The sequence below is a fragment of the Vombatus ursinus genome, unplaced genomic scaffold, assembly GCF_900497805.2.
Source record: "Vombatus ursinus unplaced genomic scaffold, bare-nosed wombat genome assembly UNPS02014791.1, whole genome shotgun sequence".
NCBI classification, from domain to species: Eukaryota; Metazoa; Chordata; class Mammalia; order Diprotodontia; family Vombatidae; genus Vombatus; species Vombatus ursinus.
In genome coordinates this window covers 75,242,833-75,261,633 of record NW_020954569.1, presented here as the reverse complement: position 1 = coordinate 75,261,633, position 18,801 = coordinate 75,242,833, and the positions used below count along the sequence as shown (strand labels likewise).

General features: G+C 39.2%; 2 pseudogenes; one reads left to right on the top strand and one right to left on the bottom strand.

Moving 5' to 3' along the window:
• Window positions 1-645: 645 nt before the first annotated feature.
• LOC114047891 lies at window positions 646-9,842 on the bottom strand (annotated as a pseudogene).
• A 4,611-nt stretch (window positions 9,843-14,453) lies between these two features.
• Window positions 14,454-14,885, top strand: LOC114048214 (annotated as a pseudogene).
• Window positions 14,886-18,801: the final 3,916 nt, after the last annotated feature.

Here is an 18,801-nt window from a genome sequence, read left to right as displayed (position 1 = left end):
TCCTACTTGGAGTTCCTGATGCCAAAGAAATCAGTGGTCCAGTCATAACAACAACAGCAACAACAAAAACAACAACAACAACAACAACAACAATAATGTAGTCTCCCCAGCTAAGCCCCTCCTTAATGGTGAGGGACCATATTTTCTACTTTTTCAGTATCCTCTACAGGGACTAGTTTATCACTGGTCCCTCTATAGGCAAATACTGAATATTGTGTCTGATGGGTTGATTAACTGATTATTCTGTTTTAGAACATAGGAATAGTGTTTAGGTCTCTATATACTGCTTAAGATAATCAATGAACAAACATTTATTAAGCTCTTACTATGTCAAATGGAATTCTAAGTTCTGGCAATGCAAAGATAATTCTACGTGTAAGGAGCTAACATTCTCTCCTTTTTTTCCAGGTTCTGGTTTGGCTTTATTAGAAGTAAGGAGCTTAAGAATGGAGTGAGGATGCAATGGCAGGAGAAGCGGGCTGAAGAAGGTTTAAATGTGGCTAACTCTAAGCAGGAGTGTAGGGGGATCCTTCAATGCTAAGGCAAGGCAGGAGAGGAAGAGGGGAAAAATGGGAGGGAGGAGAGGCAGGATGGGGTCAGACTCAAAGGGGACAGGCATCAGGCAGAAAGCTAGCAGGAGAGGGCTCAGAAAGGAGCTTCCCAGGAACTGCGAGAGGCCATCAGGGTCCGTTTCAGTTGCTCGTAGGTGACAAACATCACTACATTCCAGGAGCCCAAGCGGAGGAAGGAAGGCATGAGCCCTTTGCAGAAGGCTTGGGGTCTCTCCTTCCGAAGCATAGTGAGGGTGCAGTGGCCAGCACTAACATACTGGCCTGCGGCGGAGTTCATGTATCTCATCTTGACCACGTCCACGGGGGGAAGCAACGGTGGTGCAGAAGCCAGCCCCAAAGGCTGATGTGAAGTGGCATGGAAGGTCATCAGTCATGAGGTGGGCCTTCAGGAGGGCATCTTCGACAAGATCGTAAGTCACCAGCTCAGCAGAGTTGACAATAGCATTGCGGGCAACATTGGGTGAAGTTCCTTTCCGTGGGCCCCAAAGCCCCTCCTCTCCGGCGATAATTTTACAGGCATCCATTGTGCCCTGCTATCTCAGGCTGCCACCTGCACGAGCCTGGGCCTGGAAACGCACCTTCACCACATCCGTGGGTTGCGCTGCACCCACTGCCAGGGCCCCTGTTGGGCAGCCTGCCAGGAGGTGGCTCCCAATGCCTGCATGCTCTGATCCCTTGGTGTAGAACTGCTTGACAGAGTCATAGAGGCCAATTCGGACAGAGACAAAACTCATCCGGCGCTGCAACCCAGCCACCAGCCCATTGTAGAGGCTGCCAGGTCCCTCAGTCTTCACATGGTCAGAATGGTGCCCATGACACCCCGATACTGGGCAGTGGCAGAGGAGGCTCTGATGGCTCCCTGGCTCTCTCCCTGAATCTGCAGCCAGACTTTGGCTGTGTCCAGGGGGAAGGTGATGAGGTACATCGGTGCCAGCCCCAAGGAACTTTACGGTGGCTGTTGGGGGCTGTTGGGGGATTTAGTCTTAAATCCATCCATGATGATGCTGGCTTTCTGCTATTTCCCAGGAGGCAAAGGAGAAATGGAAAGACAGCTCCACTGATTAAGCAAGACAAGATAGAGGAATTCTGCCAGAGTCCTGATTTGGAGGGTCTCACGAGGACGGCACCTTGATCAAGCTTCTCTAAAGGTGTCCCACTCTTCAAAGTTGCTCATGGCGACCATGGCCCACTTCCCTTGATTTTCCATAGAAGGTTGTTGGGAAATTGAACACCTAATGATCATACTATGTGCCCGGGGCTGGTAGAGGAAAACACGAGGAAGTGGCAGGAGGCACGAGCCTGAAGCAGAGTTCGGGATCTGGCGGGCTGGAGGGGCTGCCTAGCGGTCTCTCAGCTGGGTCGCTAAAAGTTCTCAGTCTCGGAGGAGGTTGAGCGCCCAATCAGGAGCTAACATTCTCAGAGGCAACACAGACACATATAGGTATATACGAGACTTCTACAAATCAAATATAAGGTCACTTTGGAGAAGAAAACACCGGAAGATGAGGGGAAAACTGGAAAGACACCTCCCCAAATATACTGCTTGAGTTGAGCCTTAAAGAAAGCCAAGGATCCCAGAAGGCTGAGATGAGGTAGGAAATCATTCTTGGCAGGCAGACAATCAGTAAAATGGAGACAGGAGATGGGGTATCCTATGTGAGGTACTGCAAGTAGAACATTATGACTAGAGTGCAGAGATCATGAGGGAGAAAAATGTGTAATTATTGGAAAGATAGGAAAGGACCAGGTTATGAAGAGTTTAAATACCAAACAGAGGAATTTATATATGACATGGTCAGACCTGTGCTTTAGGAAAATCACTGTAGTGGCTATATGTATGATGCATTAGAGTGGAGGGAGGCTTAGGCAAAGAGACTAGTTAGAAGGCTAAATTAGTCACTAAAAATAATATTTGATGATATTTTATCACATTTTTGTGACTCTTCCTATACTGTCCTTCACTATACATCATTGCAATCACCTTAGATAATGTATATTAAGTCTTATCAAGTTGAAAAGGCTTTGTGGGGTTTGGGGAGAGTGCGCTCAGCAACAAGCAATGTGCTTATCATAGAAGTACCAACATGATAAGGTTTAATATCAGAATGATCACAATTTTTTTTTCACATTTTAACTTAAAACATTTCAAAAGTTTTTTTTTCTTTAAAAAAAAAGCTTCATTAGTTCTCCACTACCTTTAGGACAAAATGCAAGTTATAATCTAAGGCTTTCTATAATTTGTCTCCCACTTACCTTTCCAGTCTTGTTTTAAATTAATCCCCTCCACATACTTTATGTTCCAGCTAAACTGGGTCAGTGACCATTTTTGGAACTTGAAATTTCATCTGCCTATATGTTTTCACATGAGCCTTCCCTCATGCCTGGAATGAATTACTTCTTCTCCAACTCTTATTTTCAATACTCTTTTCCTTTAAGACTCATCTCATTGCCAGCTGATCACTGATTCCCAGTTGTTAGTTTTCTTTTTTCTCCCATTATCTTGTATTTACTTATCTCTTACCTCTATCCCACCCCTTTAAGAGACAGAAGTTCCTTGAGGGTGGGAATTTTCTTATTTTTGTCTTAGTATCTCTAATACATAGTCAGTGCCCTGTAGATAGCAGGCATTTAATGAGAGTAAATGGAATTAAATATATGATAAAAATATTCTTAAAGACTGACCGCTAATATCCAAAAGGGGTTAAAATCCCTGTCTGTGGAAGGAGTACCTCCACAGATACACCACAGATGCTTGCAGTGTTGAAATATAAGTATCTACTCCATCGATCCCCCTCAAAACTGAGTAAATATTGAAAAATTTTGACTAAAAGATATTTGCTAAAAGTCAATCATTCAGAAAACTTATTTATATAAGCTCAGACATCTAATGGGCAGTGGCACAGTAGATAGAGTGCTAGGCCTGGAGTCAGGAAGACCTGAATTTGAATCTCACCTCAGACACTTATTACTTGTGTGACCCTGGGCAAGACTTTGTTTGCCTCAGTTTCCTCATCTGTAAAATGAGCTGGAGAAGAAAATGGCAAACCATTCAAGTTGTTTTCTTTTTTTTGCCAAGAGAACCCCAAAAGAAGGTCATGAAGAGTCAGATACAACTGAATGACTGAATAACAGAAATTCAGGGGCAGCTAGGTGGCACAATGGATAGAGCTCCGGCCTTTGAATCAGGAGTACCTGAGTTCAAATCCGGCCTCAGACACTTGACACTTACTAGCTGTGTGACCCTGGGCAAGTCACTTAACCCTGATTGCCTCAGTAAAAAGAAAAAAAAAAGATCCAATTCGAATAATTTCAATTCACTTAAATTCAACAATTATTAGTTGTCCAGTGTGATCGGGGAATTATGCTAGGTGCTGGGAGAAGATACAAAGTTTAAATAATATGTATATTCCATCCTTATGAACTATATAGTTTATTGATAGAAGATATTTAAACAAATAATTATAAACCATAATAATACATGACACACTTTGCCCTGATTATATCCTGTAGCCTGGGATAATGGAAAGAGTGCTGGATTCAGAGTCTGAGGAATTAGGTTCAAATCTGACTTTGCCACCTCCTTCCTTTGTCACTAGTTATTTCCCTTCTCTGGACCTCGGCTCTTCATCTATAAAAGCAGAAGGGTATGGACTAGGTCCCAAAGGGTATAGAAAATCTTAGTTCCTTTCTCACTCTAAATCTATGATTCTACCTTGTATTATTATATCCTATTATAATCTACTTTGTATTATTATACTTACCTGTTTACATGTCATTTTCCAAACCCCATTTCCATCCAGGGGACTATAACCTTCTTAGGAAAAGAGACAAGGTCATTTTTCAAATCTTTTTATCACCAGTGACTTGCACATAAGAGACATTTGATATGTCTCTTGATTGAATTGAGGGGTGCAAAAAAAAGTGCTAACTGATATTTTTAAATAAACGTTTTAGTGATAGAACTAGAATATCATTCTTTTAAGGAGCAGCCTTTATCTTCTTCCCTTTTATGGGTTGGTCTGAAGTTGTGTAAAGAATGTAGTAGAATCTTTGCAGAATGAAGTATAATGTCCCATGAAAGGAAAATTGTCTCTCACACTTCCTTTACAGAAATCGGCATGGTTTCTAAGACTTGGGGGAACTTTTGTTGCCTGCCATGGAAGAGTTCTATATACCCAGGTGCACCATGAATATTATTTGATGAAGATGAGCACTTGATGAATAATTTTCTGAGTGTTGTTGATAATTACTGTCGTATACTATTATAGATCCAAAAGCAAAAAGCTAACGAGCAGGTCTAAGAATAAAAGGTTAAAATCCAAAGAAAAGAAGTGATCATTTTTCTGGGTGTGGAGAAAAATTTTAAAGGATTAGATGAACATGTGGGAAACTACCAACCAACCAATTCAGCTGGTGTAGCTATTCAACTGCATCAATTGCATGTACTGAAATACTTTCAAGAGAGCTATGATTTCATCATACCTTTCAGTGAAGATACACTCTTCACCAATGCAGGTTGCGACCCCTCTATGCCTTAGCAGACCAACTTCTACCAGCTTTGTTGTGGCCAAAAAAACAAACAAACAAACAAAAACATCAATAGGGGACAAATCTAGTGGGAAATTCTCCAAATTTAGACTAGTTCTCAAACAACAGATATACAAGCCAGTTAAAACCTTATAACCACACCATAATGAGGCATTAGTGATGAGGATAGTGCCTGCCTGGTACATAGTAGGTGCTTTAATGAATGCTTGTTGAGAGACTGTCTGAGTAGGAGTTGTTTTGTCATTTCTTATTCTATTACATTGTTTGTTTTGCATCTAGCATTGTGGTCTCTTCAGTACAGGGAACTCTTACTGAGGAAATCCCCTCTATTGATGCAGATTGACATCTGCTCTAGAACTTCTAGGCTTAAAGAGATGCTTGGGCTCCTAAGAAGTTCAGTATATCTCAAAGAAGGTACTCGAACACAGATCTTCTTGAATAAGAGGTCAATTCCTTATTCATTGTTCCAGATTGTCTGAATTCAATCGCATTACAAATTACATGTGTGCTTTTCTCAATTTCCTTCTATTTATACCATAAGAACAATGTGACAGGGAGGCATGTACTTAGAGGACAGCTTCACTTTCTTCTCCCCCCCCCAAGTCCCTTTATGGAACATGGGACATCCTTACATGTTTCCTTTCTAAGCCGGCTGTGGGAACCTTTCTATAGACTATTCTGCTCCCTTCAAGTGGAAGTCATTAGGAAAAAAAACTGAGTTTAACTAGAAAACCCTTTCCTCAAGTAATACTGACATCAGTGATGATGCTGGTTCACTGTCAGGAAAGCAAATGAGGAACAGGCTTTTTGATTCAGGAAAATACCAGAATAAAAATGAATCTTTTTTTTTCTTGCTAGAAATGGAAAACTAGACTGTAAAACTAGCAAGAAGGAATGGTTTCACAAGCTGGCAAAGAGGCTGTACCTGAAAGTAAAGGCTCAAAATCCACAAATTGAGAACAATGAAAGCACCCTTCGGGTCACCTGATGACATGTTTCAAAAAAAGAAGGAAAATGGAGCTAATTTCAAATTAAGGCAGAAGACTCATTCTCCTCTTTAAAAAATTAGAATCATATTTTTCATGTGCTTTCATTTAGCTACATTTAGTTGCACTAGACTTTAGAAGCAGAAGCCTCAATGATGTTATATTCCATTTGAAAATTAAAAATTCCAAAGGCAGTTTCTACATAAGAAATGCTGGAATTAGAAAAATAATAGTAATAACAACTGACATTTGTAGCAATTTAAGCTACAAAGCATTTCACGTACATTATCTCACTTGATTTTTCACTTGGTCCTCACAGCAATCTTTTGTTATAAATATGGTAAGTGTTTTGTAGATTATGAAACTGAAACTGAGAAAGATTAAGAACTTTTTCAGGGATGTAAATCTAGCATGCATCAGAGGCAAGATTCAAACCTATGCCATCCTGATTCCAATATTTATCAAATATTTATAAAAGGTAATGTATATGCAAATCACTATGGAGGTATTTAGAGAAATACTAGATCTGATCCCTTCCCTGTAATCTAATTGGAAGACCAGGCGTATACATTTTTAAGAAGAGTAACTTAATGCTACAACTGTAAATGAGCCATCAGATCATAGATCCAGAGTTAGAAGGAGACTTTGCAGCCCATCTAGTTCAATTCCTTTGTGAGGCAGTAAGATAATACATTTGACTCCAAGGTGGGCCTGGGAATATGAAGACCTGAGTTCAAATACTGCCTTTGACACTTACTATCTAAGTGACTTTGAGCAAATCACTTAATCTTTATTTGTCTCAGTTTCCTGAACTACAAAATGTAAATTAATAATAATAACATCCAATTCACTAGGTTATTGTGAGAATCACATGAGATGAGTAAAGCACTTAGCACAGTGCCTGGCACACAGTGATATGTAATGCTTATTCTCTTCCATTATCATCATTATCATTGTTATTGTTATTATTATTATTATTATTTTAAAGATGAGGAACCTAAGGCCCAGGTTAAGTGTCATGACCAAGGTCAAACAAATTATATATGTCAAAGGCTAGATTTCAGCCCATTAACTTGGATTCCAAAGTCAATGGTCTTCCCCGCTGTATCCCACTGCTTTTTTCCTTTTGATCAGTGTTCAGCACAATCTATCTATGACACTAAGGAAGCAATTGCCCTCCTTTCCCTGCCCTTCCCACCCCTTTAAAGTGTAGAAACATTTTACCCAGTAATAAGGTTTTACTGCCCTGGGAAGTACAATGTACCTTTATATTAATTACTTCTTAAAAGCATTTATATTGTCAAAAGATCTCTATCTACATAGATATCTTCATTAACACAGTATGCAGGCCCTCCATACCTTAATAGATGGCTTTGGGAACTGGTATGAAAAGCAAAAGTCCATTGCCCAGTGGTCAATTTTCCTTTGAAGATTTTTGCTGCATGTAACCTAGGATGCTCCATGAACTGCAAGCATACAGTCTGTCTCTGTACCTATACTAGAAATTTTTCCAGCTTGATAAGACCTGTCAAAGTTGCTATTCCACTGGTATTGAACCACTATTGAAAGTAAGAAAGAACTAATAAACCTTCCAATACAAATTCAGCTTAATTTTAATCAGTTAATTAAAAGTATGCATTTATTGAGTATGTCTTATGTGTCCAGCACTATGATAGGTTTAATAGTATAAAGATTAAAGTAGAAACAACGCTGCCCTCAAGGATCTTATAACCAATCAAAGGGACACAGGTATGTGTATGTGTTACATGTATATAAGCACATATAATATGTATATAGTAGTATATAAATATATATATACTATATATATTCAAAATATAGGCAAAACTGATAAAAGGAGATTTAGGAAAAAGGCACCTTCAGGTGTTGGTAGAGGGGAGGGGATTCAGCAAAGACCTTTTAGAGAAGGTGCAAACTGAAGGCCAGGGTAGAGTGCGGGCTAGGTAAAGCAGTGAATAGAGTACTGGGCCTGAAGTCAGGAAAACCTGAGTTCAAATTTGACCTCAGACACTTCCTGTCTGTGTGACCCCGGTCAAGTCACTTAACCCTGTTTGCCTTAGTTTCTCATGTGTAAAATGAGCTAGAGAAGGAAATGGCAAACCAGTCCAGTATCTTTGCCAAAGAAAACCCCCAACGTTGTCACAAAGAGTCAGACACAACTGAAGCAACTGAACAACAACAATGGATAGTAGATAGATTTCAGGAGGTCCATGAACTTGAATGGGAAAAAAAGACGTCATTTTTTCCCATGATAATTGGTTTCCATTGTAATCCTAGGTATTTTATTTTATGCATTTAAATACATTTTTCTGTGAGAAGAGGTTTATAGGCATCTCCAATCTGACAGAAGGGTCTGTTGCACACATCAAAAAAAGTTAAGAATCCCTGCTTTAGTTCAATGCCCTCATTTTATGGAAGATGACACTAAAAAGCCGTGTCTCCTGGCTTCCCTGTCTACTCTTTGTCTACCCAAGTTGCTTTACCAGTTTTGCATTATCTACCATTGGATTTTGCATTTGATGCTGTTCCCCATCACCAGCATAGGCATTTGGGAATTGACTCTGTTTGTATTGCAGACTTGCTGTCATATAACCAGATAATTTATGAAATATACCTTTAATATTTAAGTTGCATTCTTTAAAAGGCAGTTTATGCCCATCTTGCCTTGAGAACTCTAGGGCATGAAAAGTTCAAGCCCATAAAAAATCAACTGACTTTTGAATCATCAAGGATCTCAAAGGCTGAGGTACTTTTTAACCAAAGTCAGAAATATTACATTTTCACGACTTTATCCTTCATGAGTGACTCAATTTGATTCATACTTTCCAAAATAAATTCTCCTTTGGCCTAAGACTAAAGCATAATAATTTTCAGGTCAAAGGAGCTGTTAGTGGGTTGGTTTTTTTGGTGAGTTTTTTTTTTGACATAAGAAAGTAAAGAAATTAGGGCTCAAATGGAACACTAGCTGCAGCCTTAATTAAGGAGCTGGAACTGTGGCTCAGTAATTACTATAAATGATGCACCCACATCCTCCATATTATTTAGCTGGTGAATTTCTGACTTTCCTTTCACATGTGAAAAAAGGGATGAGAATTTCCAACTGAAAAATTGTGGCCCTAACCTATTCCTTCATTCCCTTACACAACTCCCATTGACGTCAGCATAAGCTGTAGCTGTGTATCCAAACCCAAGAGAAAGGAGAGCATTGAAATATAGCGTACAGGTCAAATATTGACAGGGTGACAGTACAGAGAGAGAAGAGAGAAGGAAATGATGAGGCTGTAGGAGGAGAAGGCAGATGGAATTGCTGTGTAAGGAATTATTATTCAGCACTGGCAATAAGTCTTTTCCCTCTTTTCCCAAACTGCTACATTCCAAATGCAAGGCAGAGCTACTGAGGTTTCATAGATGGCTGAGAGCATGTGAAAGAGAATATAGGGAGAAGAACAGGGGGAGGGAGACTTTCTGGAAGCTCTGAGAAGAAGAAGGGGGAAAAAAGATTGGAAAATGTTACAAGCATTCTGTTCATGTTGTATCACTTAGTGCAGTCTTGTCTCCCCAGCCCACTAGTCTGGAACAAAAGTCAGTCTCAAACATAACAACAGACACTGGGGAAGTATCCAACAAAAGCTCACCTCCCAAAGAACAGGATGGTGCTATGACTGAATGCCAGCCCGAGAAAAGCAGAGATATTACAGAAAAATGCCAAGGCCCACATTGTCTCTTCCACCTCTTCTCCTCCCCCTCTGCTGAATGAACTGCTAAAAGACCAAGAACTGTGGTAAGAGATAAGAACCCAGGAACTTGTAGCAGGTGTTGTATGGAGAGACTCTGCACACTGGAACAGCCATGTATGGTTTATTTCCTTCTGGCCAAAACAATCCTCTGGCCATTTGGGGGAGAACAGGAGAGAGCATCTGACTGACTTAGATCTAGACATGAATTCTAGGTCGTGTGGCTTTCTCACAGGGTGGAATAGAGGATCCAAAGATCAATCCAAGGAAAAAGCTTTTCTTCTGACAGAACATGTGCGCTTTGGATTTTAGACTACTTTGCCAGGGCTGCCCATAAACACTGGAAGACAGGAGAAATAGTTTGGCCTCAACTAAGTGAACCAGGGGTTGAAGCCAAGGGACAGTGAGGTCTAACAGAAGTTCTGCCATTGCCTCATTGTGTGGAGCCCATCCAGGGCCATCTAAGGTCAGCCAGGGCATTCCCTAACTTAGGAGGTGGGAAGAAAGGAGAGTAAGAGAGGCTTGGTCTGCCAGGTCAAGTGATGATAAATAGTTGTTTTTTTTTTTTTAAGTCAAGTCTTGGAACTTACAATTAGCACACATATCCCTCCTCACTGCCCCCCAAAAATTGAGTGAAAACATCCCCATAATTCCTCCTCCGTTACACATCCAACTTCTTTAGAGGAAGCCTCTTTGCAACTTTTCTCCTCTTTGTGGTCACCTGGACAAGAATTATCTGGGGGAAGGGGAAAGGAAACATGTTGCTTTTCAATCATTTCACTATTCTGTCCATGAGAACATATCTTTAGAACTTTAAGGAAGCTCTTATATCATCTTATCCAACATGTGTATTTTATAGTTGAGGAAACTAACTTCTTCACAGATTTGTTCAAGGAATTAATACAATTAAACACTTTTAATGAATACTTCTTGAACACTGACTATATTCAGCATAAAAAAAAGCATTAATAATTGTACCCAATACCAATACAGTGAATAGATGTGGCAGCCAGTAGGTAGAATTTTGGACTTGGAGTCAGGAAGACCTCCTCCTTCAAATAATTATAAACTGTGTAACTCTGGTCTATGTCAGCCTCAGTTTCCTCATCTGTAGGAGGGGAATATTAATAGTACCTGCCTCATAGTGTGGTTGGGAAGATAAAATGAAATATTTGTAAAGCGTTTTTCAAACCTTAACGGACTCTAGTAAATGTTAGCTATTACTACTACTACTACTAATAATAATAATAACAATAATAATAAATAGCCAAAAAGGGATAGGTGTTTTTGGAGGAAAGACGAGGCTAGCTGAAAACCAGAACTCTGGAGACAACCACCAAGAATGAGCCCCAGTTAACATAAATGGAATGGCCTATGTGTAAAAATATTGTGTATTTGTATGAGGCCAGAATTGTACCTGTTACACAGATCATTTCAGAAGCAAGATCTTGGTAATTACTGACCAGACTGTACAAACTTATGCAACAGCCTAGTTTCAATCCAAGTCATGAGGAATCTCCTATAAAGAACTAATTACTACAATCCAACCTCTTCGCAGTGACAGCTAGAGAAATAGAGCCCATGCACACTGGACAATGTTGAAATCTCACTGGAAAGGAAAAACAAGTTACAAATATGCACCTAATAATTTTTTTCTTAAAATAAAAGACTAACTCTCCCCCTTGCCCTTCACCACTCCAATATTTCTTTCAGGATATATTCATTGATATTCTACAATACAACTCATGACTTCTCTTGCGATTTTTTTCTCTTTTTTCTTTTGATGGGAATTAATAGTACCTCCTGCTCTGAAACTCTTTGAAAGTCTTAGTGTGGGATACTAGTGACCTCACCTCTTGTCATAATATCCCAAGAGCTGGGGCATATCAAGAAAAAATGTCCTTTACAAATCTTGGTTTTCCTATTGTTCCAGGAAAGAGTTAGGGCTTCTTTATAGGAGAATCAAGTAATTTTAACTAGACTTACAAGAGAAGAAAGGATATAGGGGATGAAAGAATTTCACAAATAGCCATGTCTACCATATTTTACTCCTTAGATTTCCCTCTAAATAGGCTTCACTCTAATAATACTAAAATGTATGCAGTATTTTCAAAGTATTTAAAATATATTAAGTAGGAGACCTGAGTTATTTTCCTACTGTTGGCCTTTATCAGGTAAAGATATGAGTGTGTTAAGTCTCAGCAGCACAGAAAACTGTGTGGTTTTGCTATATTGTTAGCTAAACATCAATATCTTAAATAAATTCTATGATATGAATCTTATTCTCCCAACATGGTCGCATGAATAGGAACATCAGCAAACCATACAATTTCTATCAGTTCCTTCCCCATCATGTCTGTATATTGCTCCAGATTCAGGCCCTTCATGGAACAGTCCCTCCCTATCCCACCCATGGGAAGATGGGGGATTAGTTTTCTCCATCCCATCCACTGCCCCACGGGAACATGATTATACATAGCAGGGCTATTCTATGAGTTCAGATGTTCTAATGGGAGGAAGGGTTGGGGTATTTGGCTAACTCTTCTTTGTGCTCAGGAGAATACCTAACTAGCACTTGTCCTGCCATGCGGGAGAATCCTGCCCTGAAGGACTTCTTGACTTCTACCTTTTCAGACATCTGTAACTGGATGTTCAGTAGACATTTTAAACTCAATATGTGTAAAATAAAGCTCATGTTTCCCCCTAAAACCTCTTCCTCTCCTACTTTCCCTATTACTGTAGAGGGCAATGCTATTCTCCCAGTCCCTAAGGTTTGTAGGCTAGGAATAATTCTGTATTCCTCACTTTCTCTCACACACACCCCCGTATCCAAACTGTTGCCAAGACCTGCTGATTTCACCTTTGCAGCATCTCTCAAATAAACTTCCTTCTCTCCTCTGACACTGCCCTGCCACCACTCTAATGCAGGCCCTCATCACCTTACACCTTGATTATTGTAATAGGCTACTGGGGGGAGGGGGTCTGCCTGTCTCAAGCCTCTCCCATCTTCAATCTACCCTCTATTCTTTCACTTCAATGATTTTCCTAAAATGCAAGCTCAATCATGTCACCCCTAATGGCTACTACTGAATAAACTCCGGTGGCTTTCTATTACCTCCAGGAACAAATGAAAAATGATATATTTGGCATTCAAAACCCTTCACAACCTAGCCCCATTCTACCTTTCCAGTCTTCTTACACCTTACTCCACAACACATACTTTTCAGTCAAGTGACACTGGTATGCTGGCTGTTTGACTAACAAGATCCTCCAGCTCTTAGCTCCAGGCATTTCCTCTGTTCCTCATGCCTCAATACTCTCCTCCTCCTCTCTGACTACTGACCTCCTTCACTTCCTTTAAGTCCCTACTAAATCCTTCCTTCTACAAGAAGCCTTCCCTAACCCCTCTGAATTCCATGGCATTCCCTCTCCTAATTATTTCCTATTTATCTTGTGTATATAGTTTGCTTTGTATGTACTTGTTTGCTTGTTGTCTCTCCCATTAGACTGTAAGATCTTTGATTGTCTTGTGCTTCTATTTGTATCCCAATGCTTAGCACATAGTAGGCACTTAATAAATCTTTATTGATTTTTTTTGGTACTGAATATCATTTTCCTAAGAAAAGGCCACCTTTCCCTTTGAGGCCTTAACCAGAAAAGTAAAAAAAAAAAAAACTGACTTTCCTAATAAATTATAAAATTAATAAATCATAGAATTTTAGCACTTAGAGATCATCCAGTCCAAACTAATCATTTTTTTTCCATTAAGGAACCTGAGCCTGAAAGGTGATGTGATTTCTACTCTGTGATTTATTAAAATGAATTTGTGATATAGTCTAGTGTAAATAGCATTGCATTTAGAGCTTTAAAAAACCCAGAAAACAAAAAACCTGGGCTCAAATCCTGGCTTAGCCAATTATTCTTTGTATGACATTTCACAAATCTACTCCTTTCTATGAGCCTCAGTTTCCTCACCTGTAAAATAGGGGAGGAAGTTGAACTTGATCTGAGTTTTTTTCCAAGCTCTAATTCTATGATACAGTCATTTGATTTAAAATATAAAGGATATATTTGACCATGTCAATCCTCTACTTAATAAACTGCAGTGGCTCACAGTTGTTTCTAGGGGAAAAAAGTTGAACTATGTGTAACTTTTAAAGCCTTTTAAAACCTAGTCCGGACTCATCTTTCCATCTTCATTGTGTATTACTCCTCCCTCCCACACATCCAACCAAACTGGCCTAGTTTTCATCTAATCCTCACAACATTATATCACTCTCCTCTTTTCCTTTGTATTTACCATCACTCATACTGAAATACACTTCTCCTCCCCTAGAATCCCTTTGTTTTTTCAAGAGGCAGCTCAAGCATCACCTTCTATATGAAGTTTTCCCTGATCCTGTTAATTGCTAGTGCCCTTCATTTAAACTTTAGTGGATTTAACTACATTGTCTTTATTCTTTTTGTATTTCATATAATTATACATACACACACACGTACACACTTATATATACTTGTTTCCCCCATTAGGATGTAAGCTACTTGAAAATAGTGATTATTCTTCTCTCTTTTCTTTCGGCCCAGACGGTGGCAACATGGGTAGGTACCGTGGTCTTCGTACTGCTAAAAAGCTCCGAAGTCACAAGAGAGACCAAAAGTGGCATGACAAACAATATAAGAAAGCTCATTTGGGCACTGCCTTGAAGGCCAACCCATTTGGAGGAGCATCTCATGCAAAAGGGATTGTCTTGGAAAAAGTTGGTGTGGAAGCCAAGCAGCCGAATTCTGCCATCAGGAATTGTGTGAGAGTCCAGCTGATTAAGAACAGCAAAAAAATCACTTCCCTTGTTCCCAATGATGGCTGCTTGAGCTTTATTGAGGAAAATGAGGAAGTTTTGGTTGCTGGATTTGGTCGAAAAGGTCATGCTGTTGGTGATATTCCTGGAGTCCGATTCAAGGTTGTAGAAGTTGCAAATGTTTCTCTTCTGGCCTTGTACAAAGGCAAGAAGGAAAGACCAAGATCATAAAAATTGTATGATATCTTTGTCAGAGTAAAAAAATTTTCATGTAACAAAAAAGTAGTGATTATTTCATCCTTTTTATTAATATCTCCAGCACATATCACAGTGCCTGGACCATATTAGAATTTAATAAATGCTTGCTGATTGACTAACATAATTCAATATTTCACTGTGTCTACAATCTTATCAATTTTATTTATCTATGAATGTCCATATAAAATTCACTTAATCTTTCAAAATTTATGCTTTTGATTTCTCATTTGCATTATTAGTATGGTTTTCCACTGGTAATTTGCCTAGCAAAAAAGAAACAACTTTTTACAAAGATGGCACCATTGATCTTATATCATTAGGATAGCAGCTTTTTAGTCATTTTCTCAATAGTATTTATTGATTTTCTCTAATCTATCCATACTTTCTTGTTTTAGTGCCCTTATGACCAACAGACATATTTGTGTGCTGACTGACAAGGATTAAGGGTATAGTCCATAGCTAGGAAACAGAGAGAATTGAATGAGCCCAGTTGGAAATGAACCATGTGGCCATTATGTTGACAGTTTTGCATCAGAATCTCTACTGCCTGACCACCTAATTTGATTCCACTATGGCATGTTACAGAGAATTAGAATGGTTAAGAGAATAGAAACACCTCCAGTATCCCAAACATCCAACCATATTCCTAAGGAACATGAACACTCCAGAACAGAGCCTTAATTAGATAAAAATTTACCTGGATCAAATTAATTTGAGGGGGCAACTGGTTGGGCACATAGATCACTCCGAAACTGGGAAAGACCAGCCCACTACCCAGGGATACCAAATAGGCTGATGGCAATTCACATCTTAGAAAAACCGTGAGGTGAGGTATCGCTATGGCAGTGAGGAAAAAAGTACAGGAGTTAATCCAAAAAGGAATCATCCCTTTTCCCACTGCCTTCCCCTCACCACTTGAAGATAAACTAGAGTAAAACCCTGTTCATTATGTTGTCCTAGAAAAAAAAGATGTCTAGCCAGAGAGCATAGCCCTTTTTTTTGGATATAGACACTAACAATTCTTGGTCTGGATAAGAAGTGAAGAAATTCTGCCTTAGCTTATCCCTTCCTAAGCTCAAGAAAGTTCAGCCTTCAGCTGCTCTGAGAAAATGGCCTCCATCTACTAAGTTCCTCTTCAAAATAACTGTTCTTTCTAAGCATTCCGTGTATTACAATCTGCCTTATTTTTTTTTTATCTATACACCAAAGCAGTTCATTTTGGACCACCATCTGAAGCTTTCCTTAACTTTTCCTAGGGCCACAAGATTGGATCTGCCTATATGGTTTAGAACCTAGTTTGCTTGATCCGGTCCTGTTCCCACCCTCACAGGGTTACCACGATCCAGCTGGTCCCACTTACAGCTCCTTCAAGAGTCTTAGATACAGCCAGGATACACTGAGCTAAATTAACTGAGCTATATAACCAGATACACTGTAATCTATGACAGCAAAACTGAAAAGTCTACAGTATAAGGTAGCCCTGAAAATCACTATCAATAAGACCATGTGCTATAGACTTAGAGGGGCAGATATATGTTGCCTTCTCACTTTTCCTCACTTCTTGAATGACATTGAACAAATCTTCCACTTCTCTATGGTTCAATTCCATTTGTACCATAATAATGATAATGTTTGTTTCCTATTTCAGAGGTATATTTTAGGAATCAATTATCAATCTGTAAAGTGCCTTCATTTCTCTTGAAGAAAAAGGACCTTGTGTAGGCACATAAGGTATTTTTCTTAATAATAGCCACTGTTATTATTGTTACTCAGATGCTCATACAGAAGAAAATGAAATCCCTTTTAAATAGTCCAGGTTGCTACTGGATCAACTCTTCCCCCTTATGCCTCACTGAAGGACTAGAAGCAAACTTAAGTAGTAATGTCTATGTTCGTGAATCTCAATTTACAAGTTCAGTTTTACTGAGAATCATGTGCAGTGATCTCTGTCTGGAGGAACAGCTGAGACTAAAATAAAATGAGTTTTTGCTTTGTTATGTTTTGTTTTGTTTTGCCTGAGAAAAGCTTTATAGAAAAAATATAGGTAGAAAGACCAATGAAACCACTTTGGAAATCGAATCCTTTTTGCTGGGGCAATTTGGTCTTGTCAAAACTAAAAGACAGCTTGGACACCCCGTACCCATCTTTCACTTCTGCAGGCCTGAGGTAGTTTGAAAAATGGCCATGAAAGACACACAGACTGATAGTAGTTGCATACAATGGGGAGAGGAAGAAACTTTACGACTGAAATTGTATGTGTGTATTGGTGACATTTGTGAAATTTCACAAAATGTCTCCATTTTGCCAGGCAGCACTCACAAAGCCAAACCCTGGAGCTCTACACAGAGCCTAGGCCAAAAGCAATCAACAGCCCCAAGCCCACACAACAGCATATCCGAAAATATGCCAGTTTACCTCATATCAAGCAGTCAGAGAAATGAAAGCTGCTATGTTGAATTGCACAACTCTCAGAACACAGTGCAGAAAAAATAATAATAAAAAAGGTGCATGGCTGTTGCCCATTACATATGATTTAGAATTAAGTTATGGTTTCTCACAGTGCAAAACACAGGTGGGCTACGTATTGGAGCCTGAAGAAGATAGTCACTCAACACACAAGTCAGACGTTGCTATTCATATCTTCTAGTTCTTTTTTAAAAAATGAAATCTTTCTTTTTCTCTAGTTCTAGTTATTCTTTTTTTTTTGACAACTTTCTGACTTACAGGAACAATTCTACTGTCTGTCACTGCTTAAATATGCTTTCCTAAGCTTCCTGGAAAAACAGACAAGAAGGCAAAAAACTGTGGAGTAAACTAAGAGAGGAGACAATGTATATGATGATGGTTTTATCAGTCTTCTGGAAACAGACAAGATAATTTGCTTCATCTCCCTAAAATCTCATGAGATCAGACTTGTAAGACACACCTCAGAAAAACTGGAAAGTGATTTAGTTCAATCTTATTCAGTAAGTATTTATTAAGCACCTCCTTTGTGTCAGGCACTAGACAAAATGACAGTCTCTATCCTTAAGGAACTGATGTTCTACTAGCAGTTGGGAGATTGAATGTGGAGTAAAAAAAAGGTAAGATATGACAGAGATAAATAAATACAAAATATATACAAAGTAAATAGAGAGTAATTGGGAGTGGGAAAAGCCTCTTGTTGTTGGAGGTGACACTGAACTAAACCTTGAAAGGAGGTAGAGATTCCCAGGAGCAGAGGTGAGAAGAGTGTGCATTTCAGGCTCAGGGGGCAGAAGATAGAATGTCAGCTATGAGGAACAAAAGGGTCAGTTTGTCTGAAACATGAAGTCAGATACGGGGAGTGATGTGGGCTAAGTCTGGGAAGACAAGTTATACCTAGATCATGAAGGATTATAAATGCCAAATAGAGGCTGTTGTAGCTTTTACTAGATGAGCTAAGGAGCCGCGATAGCTTTTTGAGCAAGAAAATGACACAGGTTGGTGCTTTAGAATAACAACTTGGCAATTGTGTAGAGTATGAATTGAAGAAGGGAAAAACGAGAGTCAGAGAGACCAATTAGGAAGTGACTGCAATAATCAAGGTAAGATGTGATGAGGGACTAAATGACAGTGATAACCTTATGAGTGGAAACAGAGGATGGCTATAGGAAGTATTGTGAAGGTATTATTGACAAAACTTGGCAACTTACTGAATGTGAAGTTTGATGGAAAATAAAGAGTTGAGGGTGACTCCAAGGTTAAGAATCTGGGTGAGTGGAAGGATAATGTGCTTTTGACAGATGTTAGAAGAAGAAATAGTTCAGGAAGAAAAATGATGAGCTCCATCATGGACATGTTGAGCATATGATATAATAGAAGAGGTACAAGGTCAATCCATTGATAAGCATTTATTAAGCAATACCAT